Source organism: Microtus oregoni, unplaced genomic scaffold (assembly GCF_018167655.1).
Source record: "Microtus oregoni isolate MIOR12 unplaced genomic scaffold, Mior012 000050F_000, whole genome shotgun sequence".
NCBI classification, from domain to species: domain Eukaryota; kingdom Metazoa; phylum Chordata; class Mammalia; order Rodentia; family Cricetidae; genus Microtus; species Microtus oregoni.
The window spans coordinates 67,908-81,394 of NW_024543224.1; positions in this window are offsets into that span (position 1 = coordinate 67,908).

Here is a 13,487-nt window from a genome sequence, read left to right on the forward strand (position 1 = left end):
TGATGACAATGTAGTATAGAGGGGAAGATGATGACAATGTAGTATAGAGGGGAAGATGATGACAATGTAGTATATATAGAGGGGAAGATGTCAATGTAGTATAGAGGGGAAGATGATGACAATGTAGTATAGAGGGGAAGATGATGACAATGTAGTATATATAGAGGGGAAGATGATGACAATGTAGTATAGAGGGGAAGATGATGACAATGTAGTATAGAGGGGAAGATGATGACAATGTAGTATAGAGGGGAAGATGATGACAATGTAGTATAGAGGGGAAGATGATGACAATGTAGTATAGAGGGGAAGATGATGACAATGTAGTATAGAGGGGAAGATGATGACAATGTAGTATAGAGGGGAAGATGAGGACAATGTAATATAGAGGGGAAGATGAGGATAATGTAGTATAGAGGGGAAGATGATGACAATGTAGTATATATACAGGGGAAGATGATGACAATGTAGTATAGAGGGGAAGATGATGACAATGTAGTATAGAGGGGAAGATGATGACAGTGCAGTATAGAGGGGAAGATGATGACAATGTAGTATAGAGGGGAAGATGATGACAATGTAGTATAGAGGGGAAGATGATGACAATGTAGTATAGAGGGGAAGATGATGACAATGTAGTATAGAGGGGAAGATGATGACAATGTAGTATATATGGAGGGGAAGATGGTGACAATGTAGTATAGAGGGGAAGATGATGACAATGTAGTATATATAGAGGGGAAGATGTCAATGTAGTATAGAGGGGAAGATGATGACAATGTAGTATAGAGGGGAAGATGATGACAATGTAGTATATATAGAGGGGAAGATGATGACAATGTAGTATAGAGGGGAAGATGGTGACAGTGTAGTATAGAGGGGAAGATGATGACAATGTAGTATAGAGGGGAAGATGATGACAATGTAGTATATATAGAGGGGAAGATGTCAATGTAGTATAGAGGGGAAGATGATGACAATGTAGTATATATAGAGGGGAAGATGATGACAATGTAGTATAGAGGGGAAGATGGTGACAATGTAGTATAGAGGGGAAGATGATGACAATGTAGTATATATAGAGGGGAAGATGTCAATGTAGTATAGAGGGGAAGATGATGACAATGTAGTATATATAGAGGGGAAGATGATGACAATGTAGTATAGAGGGGAAGATGATGACAATGTAGTATAGAGGGGAAGATGATGACAATGTAGTATAGAGGGGAAGATGATGACAATGTAGTAAAGAGGGGAAGATGATGACAATGTAGTATAGAGGGGAAGATGATGACAATGTAGTATAGAGGGGAAGATGATGACAATGTAGTATAGAGGGGAAGATGATGACAATGTAGTATATATAGAGGGGAAGATGGTGACAATGTAGTATATATAGAGGGGAAGATGATGACAATGTAGTATATATAGAGGGGAAGATGATGACAATGTAGTATAGAGGGGAAGATGATGACAATGTAGTATAGAGGGGAAGATGATGACAATGTTGTATAGAGGGGAAGATGATGACAATGTAGTATAGAGGGGAAGATGATGACAATGTAGTATAGAGGGGAAGATGATGACAATGTAGTATAGAGCGGAAGATGATGACACTGTAGTATAGAGGGGAAGATGATGACAATGTAGTATAGAGGGGAAGATGATGACAATGTAGTAGAGAGGGGAAGATGATGACAATGTAGTATAGAGGGGAAGATGATGACAATGTAGTATAGAGGGGAAGATGATGACAATGTAGTATAGAGGGGAAGATGATGACAATGTAGTATAGAGGGGAAGATGATGACAATGTAGTATAGAGGGGAAGATGATGACAATGTAGTATAGAGGGGAAGATGATGACAATGTAGTATAGAGGGGAAGATGATGACAATGTAGTATAGAGGGGAAGATGAGGACAATGTAGTATAGAGGGGAAGATGAGGACAATGTAGTATAGAGGGGAAGATGAGGACAATGTAGTATAGAGCGGAAGATGATGACAATGAAGTATAGAGGGGAAGATGAGGACAATGTAGTATAGAGGGGAAGATGAGGACAATGTAGTATAGAGGGGAAGATGAGAACAATGTAGTATCGAGGGGAAGATGATGACAGTGTAGTATAGAGGGGAAGATGATGACAGTGTAGTATAGAGGGGAAGATGATGACAGTGTAGTATAGAGGGGAAGATGATGACAGTGTAGTATAGAGGGTAAGATGATGACAGTGTAGTATAGAGGGGAAGATGATGACAATGTAGTATAGAGGGGAAGATGATGACAATGTAGTATATATAGAGGAGAAGATGATGACAATGTAGTATATATAGAGGGGAAGATGATGACAATGTAGTATAGAGGGGAAGATGAGGACAATGTAATATAGAGGGGAAGATGAGGATAATGTAGTATAGAGGGGAAGATGATGACAATGTAGTATATATACAGGGGAAGATGATGACAATGTAGTATAGAGGGGAAGATGATGACAATGTAGTATAGAGGGGAAGATGATGACAGTGCAGTATAGAGGGGAAGATGATGACAATGTAGTATAGAGGGGAAGATGATGACAATGTAGTATAGAGGGGAAGATGATGACAATGTAGTATAGAGGGGAAGATGATGACAATGTAGTATAGAGGGGAAGATGATGACAATGTAGTATATATGGAGGGGAAGATGGTGACAATGTAGTATAGAGGGGAAGATGATGACAATGTAGTATATATAGAGCGGAAGATGTCAATGTAGTATAGAGGGGAAGATGATGACAATGTAGTATAGAGGGGAAGATGATGACAATGTAGTATATATAGAGGGGAAGATGATGACAATGTAGTATAGAGGGGAAGATGGTGACAGTGTAGTATAGAGGGGAAGATGATGACAATGTAGTATAGAGGGGAAGATGATGACAATGTAGTATAGAGGGGAAGATGATGACAATGTAGTATATATAGAGGGGAAGATGATGACAATGTAGTATAGAGGGGAAGATGGTGACAATGTAGTATAGAGGGGAAGATGATGACAATGTAGTATATATAGAGGGGAAGATGTCAATGTAGTATAGAGGGGAAGATGATGACAATGTAGTATATATAGAGGGGAAGATGATGACAATGTAGTATAGAGGGGAAGATGATGACAATGTAGTATAGAGGGGAAGATGATGACAATGTAGTATAGAGGGGAAGATGATGACAATGTAGTATAGAGGGGAAGATGATGACAATGTAGTATAGAGGGGAAGATGATGACAATGTAGTATAGAGGGGAAGATGATGACAATGTAGTATAGAGGGGAAGATGATGACAGTGTAGTATAGAGGGGAAGATGATGACGATGTAGTATAGAGGGGAAGATGATGACAATGTAGTATAGAGGGGAAGATGATGACAATGTAGTATAGAGGGGAAGATGATGACAATGTAGTATATATGGAGGGGAAGATGGTGACAATGTAGTATAGAGGGGAAGATGATGACAATGTAGTATATATAGAGGGAAAGATGTCAATGTAGTATAGAGGGGAAGATGATGACAATGTAGTATAGAGGGGAAGATGATGACAATGTAGTATATATAGAGGGGAAGATGATGACAATGTAGTATAGAGGGGAAGATGATGACAATGTAGTATAGAGGGGAAGATGATGACAATGTAGTATAGAGGGGAAGATGATGACAATGTAGTATATATAGAGGGGAAGATGATGACAATGTAGTATAGAGGGGAAGATGATGACAATGTAGTATAGAGGGGAAGATGATGACAATGTAGTATATATAGAGGGGAAGATGTCAATGTAGTATAGAGGGGAAGATGATGACAATGTAGTATAGAGGGGAAGATGATGACAATGTAGTATATATAGAGGGGAAGATGATGACAATGTAGTATAGAGGGGAAGATGATGACAATGTAGTATAGAGGGGAAGATGATGACAATGTAGTATAGAGGGGAAGATGATGACAATGTAGTATAGAGGGGAAGATGATGACAATGTAGTATAGAGGGGAAGATGATGACAATGTAGTATAGAGGGGAAGATGATGACAATGTAGTATAGAGGGGAAGATGTGGACAATGTAATATAGAGGGGAAGATGAGGATAATGTAGTATAGAGGGGAAGATGATGACAATGTAGTATATATACAGGGGAAGATGATGACAATGTAGTATAGAGGGGAAGATGATGACAATGTAGTATAGAGGGGAAGATGATGACAGTGCAGTATAGAGGGGAAGATGATGACAATGTAGTATAGAGGGGAAGATGATGACAATGTAGTATAGAGGGGAAGATGATGACAATGTAGTATAGAGGGGAAGATGATGACAATGTAGTATAGAGGGGAAGATGATGACAATGTAGTATATATGGAGGGGAAGATGGTGACAATGTAGTATAGAGGGGAAGATGATGACAATGTAGTATATATAGAGGGGAAGATGTCAATGTAGTATAGAGGGGAAGATGATGACAATGTAGTATAGAGGGGAAGATGATGACAATGTAGTATATATAGAGGGGAAGATGATGACAATGTAGTATAGAGGGGAAGATGGTGACAGTGTAGTATAGAGGGGAAGATGATGACAATGTAGTATAGAGGGGAAGATGATGACAATGTAGTATATATAGAGGGGAAGATGTCAATGTAGTATAGAGGGGAAGATGATGACAATGTAGTATATATAGAGGGGAAGATGATGACAATTTAGTATAGAGGGGAAGATGGTGACAATGTAGTATAGAGGGGAAGATGATGACAATGTAGTATATATAGAGGGGAAGATGTCAATGTAGTATAGAGGGGAAGATGATGACAATGTAGTATATATAGAGGGGAAGATGATGACAATGTAGTATAGAGGGGAAGATGATGACAATGTAGTATAGAGGGGAAGATGATGACAATGTAGTATAGAGGGGAAGATGATGACAATGTAGTAAAGAGGGGAAGATGATGACAATGTAGTATAGAGGGGAAGATGATGACAATGTAGTATAGAGGGGAAGATGATGACAATGTAGTATAGAGGGGAAGATGATGACAATGTAGTATATATAGAGGGGAAGATGGTGACAATGTAGTATATATAGAGGGGAAGATGATGACAATGTAGTATATATAGAGGGGAAGATGATGACAATGTAGTATAGAGGGGAAGATGATGACAATGTAGTATAGAGGGGAAGATGATGACAATGTTGTATAGAGGGGAAGATGATGACAATGTAGTATAGAGGGGAAGATGATGACAATGTAGTATAGAGGGGAAGATGATGACAATGTAGTATAGAGCGGAAGATGATGACACTGTAGTATAGAGGGGAAGATGATGACAATGTAGTATAGAGGGGAAGATGATGACAATGTAGTAGAGAGGGGAAGATGATGACAATGTAGTATAGAGGGGAAGATGATGACAATGTAGTATAGAGGGGAAGATGATGACAATGTAGTATAGAGGGGAAGATGATGACAATGTAGTATAGAGGGGAAGATGATGACAATGTAGTATAGAGGGGAAGATGATGACAATGTAGTATAGAGGGGAAGATGATGACAATGTAGTATAGAGGGGAAGATGATGACAATGTAGTATAGAGGGGAAGATGAGGACAATGTAGTATAGAGGGGAAGATGAGGACAATGTAGTATAGAGGGGAAGATGAGGACAATGTAGTATAGAGCGGAAGATGATGACAATGAAGTATAGAGGGGAAGATGAGGACAATGTAGTATAGAGGGGAAGATGAGGACAATGTAGTATAGAGGGGAAGATGAGAACAATGTAGTATCGAGGGGAAGATGATGACAGTGTAGTATAGAGGGGAAGATGATGACAGTGTAGTATAGAGGGGAAGATGATGACAGTGTAGTATAGAGGGGAAGATGATGACAGTTTAGTATAGAGGGTAAGATGATGACAGTGTAGTATAGAGGGGAAGATGATGACAATGTAGTATAGAGGGGAAGATGATGACAATGTAGTATATATAGAGGAGAAGATGATGACAATGTAGTATATATAGAGGGGAAGATGATGACAATGTAGTATAGAGGGGAAGATGAGGACAATGTAATATAGAGGGGAAGATGAGGATAATGTAGTATAGAGGGGAAGATGATGACAATGTAGTATATATACAGGGGAAGATGATGACAATGTAGTATAGAGGGGAAGATGATGACAATGTAGTATAGAGGGGAAGATGATGACAGTGCAGTATAGAGGGGAAGATGATGACAATGTAGTATAGAGGGGAAGATGATGACAATGTAGTATAGAGGGGAAGATGATGACAATGTAGTATAGAGGGGAAGATGATGACAATGTAGTATAGAGGGGAAGATGATGACAATGTAGTATATATGGAGGGGAAGATGGTGACAATGTAGTATAGAGGGGAAGATGATGACAATGTAGTATATATAGAGCGGAAGATGTCAATGTAGTATAGAGGGGAAGATGATGACAATGTAGTATAGAGGGGAAGATGATGACAATGTAGTATATATAGAGGGGAAGATGATGACAATGTAGTATAGAGGGGAAGATGGTGACAGTGTAGTATAGAGGGGAAGATGATGACAATGTAGTATAGAGGGGAAGATGATGACAATGTAGTATAGAGGGGAAGATGATGACAATGTAGTATATATAGAGGGGAAGATGATGACAATGTAGTATAGAGGGGAAGATGGTGACAATGTAGTATAGAGGGGAAGATGATGACAATGTAGTATATATAGAGGGGAAGATGTCAATGTAGTATAGAGGGGAAGATGATGACAATGTAGTATATATAGAGGGGAAGATGATGACAATGTAGTATAGAGGGGAAGATGATGACAATGTAGTATAGAGGGGAAGATGATGACAATGTAGTATAGAGGGGAAGATGATGACAATGTAGTATAGAGGGGAAGATGATGACAATGTAGTATAGAGGGGAAGATGATGACAATGTAGTATAGAGGGGAAGATGATGACAATGTAGTATAGAGGGGAAGATGATGACAATGTAGTATAGAGGGGAAGATGATGACAATGTAGTATAGAGGGGAAGATGATGACAATGTAGTATAGAGGGGAAGATGATGACAATGTAGTATAGAGGGGAAGATGATGACAATGTAGTATATATAGAGGGGAAGATGATGACAATGTAGTATGTATAGAGGGGAAGATGATGACAATGTAGTATATATAGAGGGGAAGATGATGACAATGTAGTATAGAGGGGAAGATGATGACAATGTAGTATAGAGGGGAAGATGATGACAATGTAGTATAGAGGGGAAGATGATGACAATGTAGTATAGAGGGGAAGATGATGACAATGTAGTATAGAGGGGAAGATGATGACAATGTAGTATAGAGGGGAAGATGATGACACTGTAGTATAGAGGGGAAGATGATGACAATGTAGTATAGAGGGGAAGATGATGACAATGTAGTAGAGAGGGGAAGATGATGACAATGTAGTATAGAGGGGAAGATGATGACAATGTAGTAGAGAGGGGAAGATGATGACAATGTAGTATAGAGGGGAAGATGATGACAATGTAGTATAGAGGGGAAGATGATGACAATGTAGTATATATAGAGGGGAAGATGATGACAATGTAGTATATATAGAGGGGAAGATGATGACAATGTAGTATAGAGGGGAAGATGATGACAATGTAGTATAGAGGGGAAGATGATGACAATGTAGTATATATAGAGGGGAAGATGATGACAATGTAGTATAGAGGGGAAGATGATGACAATGTATATATAGAGGGGAAGATGATGACAATGTAGTATAGAGGGGAAGATGATGACAATGTATATATAGAGGGGAAGATGATGACAATGTAGTATAGAGGGGAAGATGATGACAATGTACTATATATAGAGGGGAAGATGATGACAATGTAGTATAGAGGGGAAGATGATGACAATGTAGTATATATAGAGGGGAAGATGATGACAATGTAGTATAGAGGGGAAGATGATGACAATGTAGTATAGAGGGGAACATGATGACAATGTAGTATAGAGGGGAAGATGATGACAATGTAGTATATATAGAGGGGAAGATGATGACAATGTAGTATAGAGGGGAAGATGATGACAATGTAGTATAGAGGGGAAGATGATGACAATGTAGTATAGAGGGGAAGATGATGACAATGTACTATATATAGAGGGGAAGATGATGACAATGTAGTATAGAGGGGAAGATGATGACAATGTAGTATATATAGAGGGGAAGATGATGACAATGTAGTATAGAGGGGAAGATGATGACAATGTAGTATATATAGAGGGGAAGATGATGACAATGTAGTATAGAGGTTAAGATGATGACAATGTAGTATATATAGAGGGGAATATGATGGCAATGTAGTATAGAGGGGAAGGTGATGACAATGTAGTATAGAGGGGAAGATGATGACAATGTAGTATAGAGGGGAAGATGATGACAATGTAGTATAGAGGGGAAGATGATGACAATGTAGTATAGAGGGGAAGATGATGACAATGTAGTATAGAGGGGAAGATGATGACAATGTAGTATAGAGGGGAAGATGATGACAATGTAGTATAGAGGGGAAGATGATGACAATGTAGTATAGAGGGGAAGATGATGACAATGTAGTATATATAGAGGGGAAGATGATGACAATGTAGTATATATAGCGGGGAAGATGATGACAATGTAGTATAGAGGGGAAGATGATGACAATGTAGTATAGAGGGGAAGATGATGACAATGTAGTATGGAGGGGAAGATGATGACAATGTAGTATAGAGGGGAAGATGATGACAATGTAGTATAGAGGGGAAGATGATGACAATGTAGTATAGAGGGGAAGATGATGACAATGTAGTATGGAGGGGAAGATGGTGACAATGTAGTATAGAGGGGAAGATGATGACAATGTAGTATAGAGGGGAAGATGATGACAATGTAGTATAGAGGGGAAGATGATGACAATGTAGTATAGAGGGGAAGATGATGACAATGTAGTATAGAGGGGAAGATGATGACAATGTAGTATAGAGGGGAAGATGATGACAATGTAGTATAGAGGGGAAGATGATGACAATGTAGTATAGAGGGGAAGATGAGGACAATGTAGTATAGAGGGGAAGATGAGGACAATGTAGTATAGAGGGGAAGATGAGGACAATGTAGTATAGAGCGGAAGATGATGACAATGAAGTATAGAGGGGAAGATGAGGACAATGTAGTATAGAGGGGAAGATGAGGACAATGTAGTATAGAGGGGAAGATGAGAACAATGTAGTATCGAGGGGAAGATGATGACAGTGTAGTATAGAGGGGAAGATGATGACAGTGTAGTATAGAGGGGAAGATGATGACAGTGTAGTATAGAGGGGAAGATGATGACAGTGTAGTATAGAGGGTAAGATGATGACAGTGTAGTATAGAGGGGAAGATGATGACAATGTAGTATAGAGGGGAAGATGATGACAATGTAGTATATATAGAGGAGAAGATGATGACAATGTAGTATATATAGAGGGGAAGATGATGACAATGTAGTATAGAGGGGAAGATGAGGACAATGTAATATAGAGGGGAAGATGAGGATAATGTAGTATAGAGGGGAAGATGATGACAATGTAGTATATATACAGGGGAAGATGATGACAATGTAGTATAGAGGGGAAGATGATGACAATGTAGTATAGAGGGGAAGATGATGACAGTGCAGTATAGAGGGGAAGATGATGACAATGTAGTATAGAGGGGAAGATGATGACAATGTAGTATAGAGGGGAAGATGATGACAATGTAGTATAGAGGGGAAGATGATGACAATGTAGTATAGAGGGGAAGATGATGACAATGTAGTATATATGGAGGGGAAGATGGTGACAATGTAGTATAGAGGGGAAGATGATGACAATGTAGTATATATAGAGCGGAAGATGTCAATGTAGTATAGAGGGGAAGATGATGACAATGTAGTATAGAGGGGAAGATGATGACAATGTAGTATATATAGAGGGGAAGATGATGACAATGTAGTATAGAGGGGAAGATGGTGACAGTGTAGTATAGAGGGGAAGATGATGACAATGTAGTATAGAGGGGAAGATGATGACAATGTAGTATAGAGGGGAAGATGATGACAATGTAGTATATATAGAGGGGAAGATGATGACAATGTAGTATAGAGGGGAAGATGGTGACAATGTAGTATAGAGGGGAAGATGATGACAATGTAGTATATATAGAGGGGAAGATGTCAATGTAGTATAGAGGGGAAGATGATGACAATGTAGTATATATAGAGGGGAAGATGATGACAATGTAGTATAGAGGGGAAGATGATGACAATGTAGTATAGAGGGGAAGATGATGACAATGTAGTATAGAGGGGAAGATGATGACAATGTAGTATAGAGGGGAAGATGATGACAATGTAGTATAGAGGGGAAGATGATGACAATGTAGTATAGAGGGGAAGATGATGACAATGTAGTATAGAGGGGAAGATGATGACAATGTAGTATAGAGGGGAAGATGATGACAATGTAGTATAGAGGGGAAGATGATGACAATGTAGTATAGAGGGGAAGATGATGACAATGTAGTATAGAGGGGAAGATGATGACAATGTAGTATATATAGAGGGGAAGATGATGACAATGTAGTATGTATAGAGGGGAAGATGATGACAATGTAGTATATATAGAGGGGAAGATGATGACAATGTAGTATAGAGGGGAAGATGATGACAATGTAGTATAGAGGGGAAGATGATGACAATGTAGTATAGAGGGGAAGATGATGACAATGTAGTATAGAGGGGAAGATGATGACAATGTAGTATAGAGGGGAAGATGATGACAATGTAGTATAGAGGGGAAGATGATGACACTGTAGTATAGAGGGGAAGATGATGACAATGTAGTATAGAGGGGAAGATGATGACAATGTAGTAGAGAGGGGAAGATGATGACAATGTAGTATAGAGGGGAAGATGATGACAATGTAGTAGAGAGGGGAAGATGATGACAATGTAGTATAGAGGGGAAGATGATGACAATGTAGTATAGAGGGGAAGATGATGACAATGTAGTATATATAGAGGGGAAGATGATGACAATGTAGTATATATAGAGGGGAAGATGATGACAATGTAGTATAGAGGGGAAGATGATGACAATGTAGTATAGAGGGGAAGATGATGACAATGTAGTATATATAGAGGGGAAGATGATGACAATGTAGTATAGAGGGGAAGATGATGACAATGTATATATAGAGGGGAAGATGATGACAATGTAGTATAGAGGGGAAGATGATGACAATGTATATATAGAGGGGAAGATGATGACAATGTAGTATAGAGGGGAAGATGATGACAATGTACTATATATAGAGGGGAAGATGATGACAATGTAGTATAGAGGGGAAGATGATGACAATGTAGTATATATAGAGGGGAAGATGATGACAATGTAGTATAGAGGGGAAGATGATGACAATGTAGTATAGAGGGGAACATGATGACAATGTAGTATAGAGGGGAAGATGATGACAATGTAGTATATATAGAGGGGAAGATGATGACAATGTAGTATAGAGGGGAAGATGATGACAATGTAGTATAGAGGGGAAGATGATGACAATGTAGTATAGAGGGGAAGATGATGACAATGTACTATATATAGAGGGGAAGATGATGACAATGTAGTATAGAGGGGAAGATGATGACAATGTAGTATATATAGAGGGGAAGATGATGACAATGTAGTATAGAGGGGAAGATGATGACAATGTAGTATATATAGAGGGGAAGATGATGACAATGTAGTATAGAGGGGAAGATGATGACAATGTAGTATATATAGAGGGGAATATGATGGCAATGTAGTATAGAGGGGAAGGTGATGACAATGTAGTATAGAGGGGAAGATGATGACAATGTAGTATAGAGGGGAAGATGATGACAATGTAGTATAGAGGGGAAGATGATGACAATGTAGTATAGAGGGGAAGATGATGACAATGTAGTATAGAGGGGAAGATGATGACAATGTAGTATAGAGGGGAAGATGATGACAATGTAGTATAGAGGGGAAGATGATGACAATGTAGTATAGAGGGGAAGATGATGACAATGTAGTATATATAGAGGGGAAGATGATGACAATGTAGTATATATAGCGGGGAAGATGATGACAATGTAGTATAGAGGGGAAGATGATGACAATGTAGTATAGAGGGGAAGATGATGACAATGTAGTATGGAGGGGAAGATGATGACAATGTAGTATAGAGGGGAAGATGATGACAATGTAGTATAGAGGGGAAGATGATGACAATGTAGTATAGAGGGGAAGATGATGACAATGTAGTATGGAGGGGAAGATGGTGACAATGTAGTATAGAGGGGAAGATGATGACAATGTAGTATAGAGGGGAAGATGATGACAATGTAGTATAGAGGGGAAGATGATGCCAATGTAGTATAGAGGGGAAGATGATGACAATGTAGTATAGAGGGGAAGATGATGACAATGTAGTATAGAGGGGAAGATGATGACAATGTAGTAAAGAGGGGAAGATGATGACAATGTAGTATAGAGGGGAAGATGATGACAATGTAGTATCGAAGGGAAGATGATGACAATGTAGTATAGAGGGGAAGATGATGACAATGTAGTATATATAGCGGGGAAGATGATGACAATGTAGTATAGAGCGGAAGATGATGACAATGTGTAGTATAGAGTGGAAGATGATGACAATGGATTCCAATTTGCCTCAGTCTCAATTTTTATACTTATATTACAATGCTCTATTTCACTAGCCTTTTTTGTCTCTTGAAAGTCTTCTGGTTTGGTTATCCTTAATGAGGACCAAAATGTAATGGGAACTAGTTCTTGAAAGGCCTTTACTTTGCCTCTGTGTTGGGGAAGCCATTATAGGGTGGCTTTATATCTTAATAGAATTACTCTAGGTATTATATTGCTAGTGGACTGGACAGGATTGGAGTGAGAAGGGTAAAATTAATGGCACCAGTGAAACCAGTTAGGGAGATATTGCCAGTAATCTAGGCAAAAGATAATAAACCTTTGATCATGGTGTGTAGAAGATAAGTGTGCTAATAATGAATATTTTCCATGAGTTCACTGTCTTTCAGAAACACTAGAATTCAGTATCTGGAACTTTATAATTTTTTTGAAATGCTTATGGTTTTTTTCACAATTTAATTTGCATATTGTCCTCAAATAATAAATGAGGTTAATCACTTTCCTGGTTCTCGTATTTGTTAGTAATTGTTTCATGAGAAGATGTTTGGCTGTGATTTATGTTAATTGTGTATGTGATCCTTCTCACAGAAATTGATTTATTATGGCATATTCTATAACCTTTGGAATCTCTTTTAGCCTTGTATGTTCATAAAAGCCTTTGAGCTTTAAGT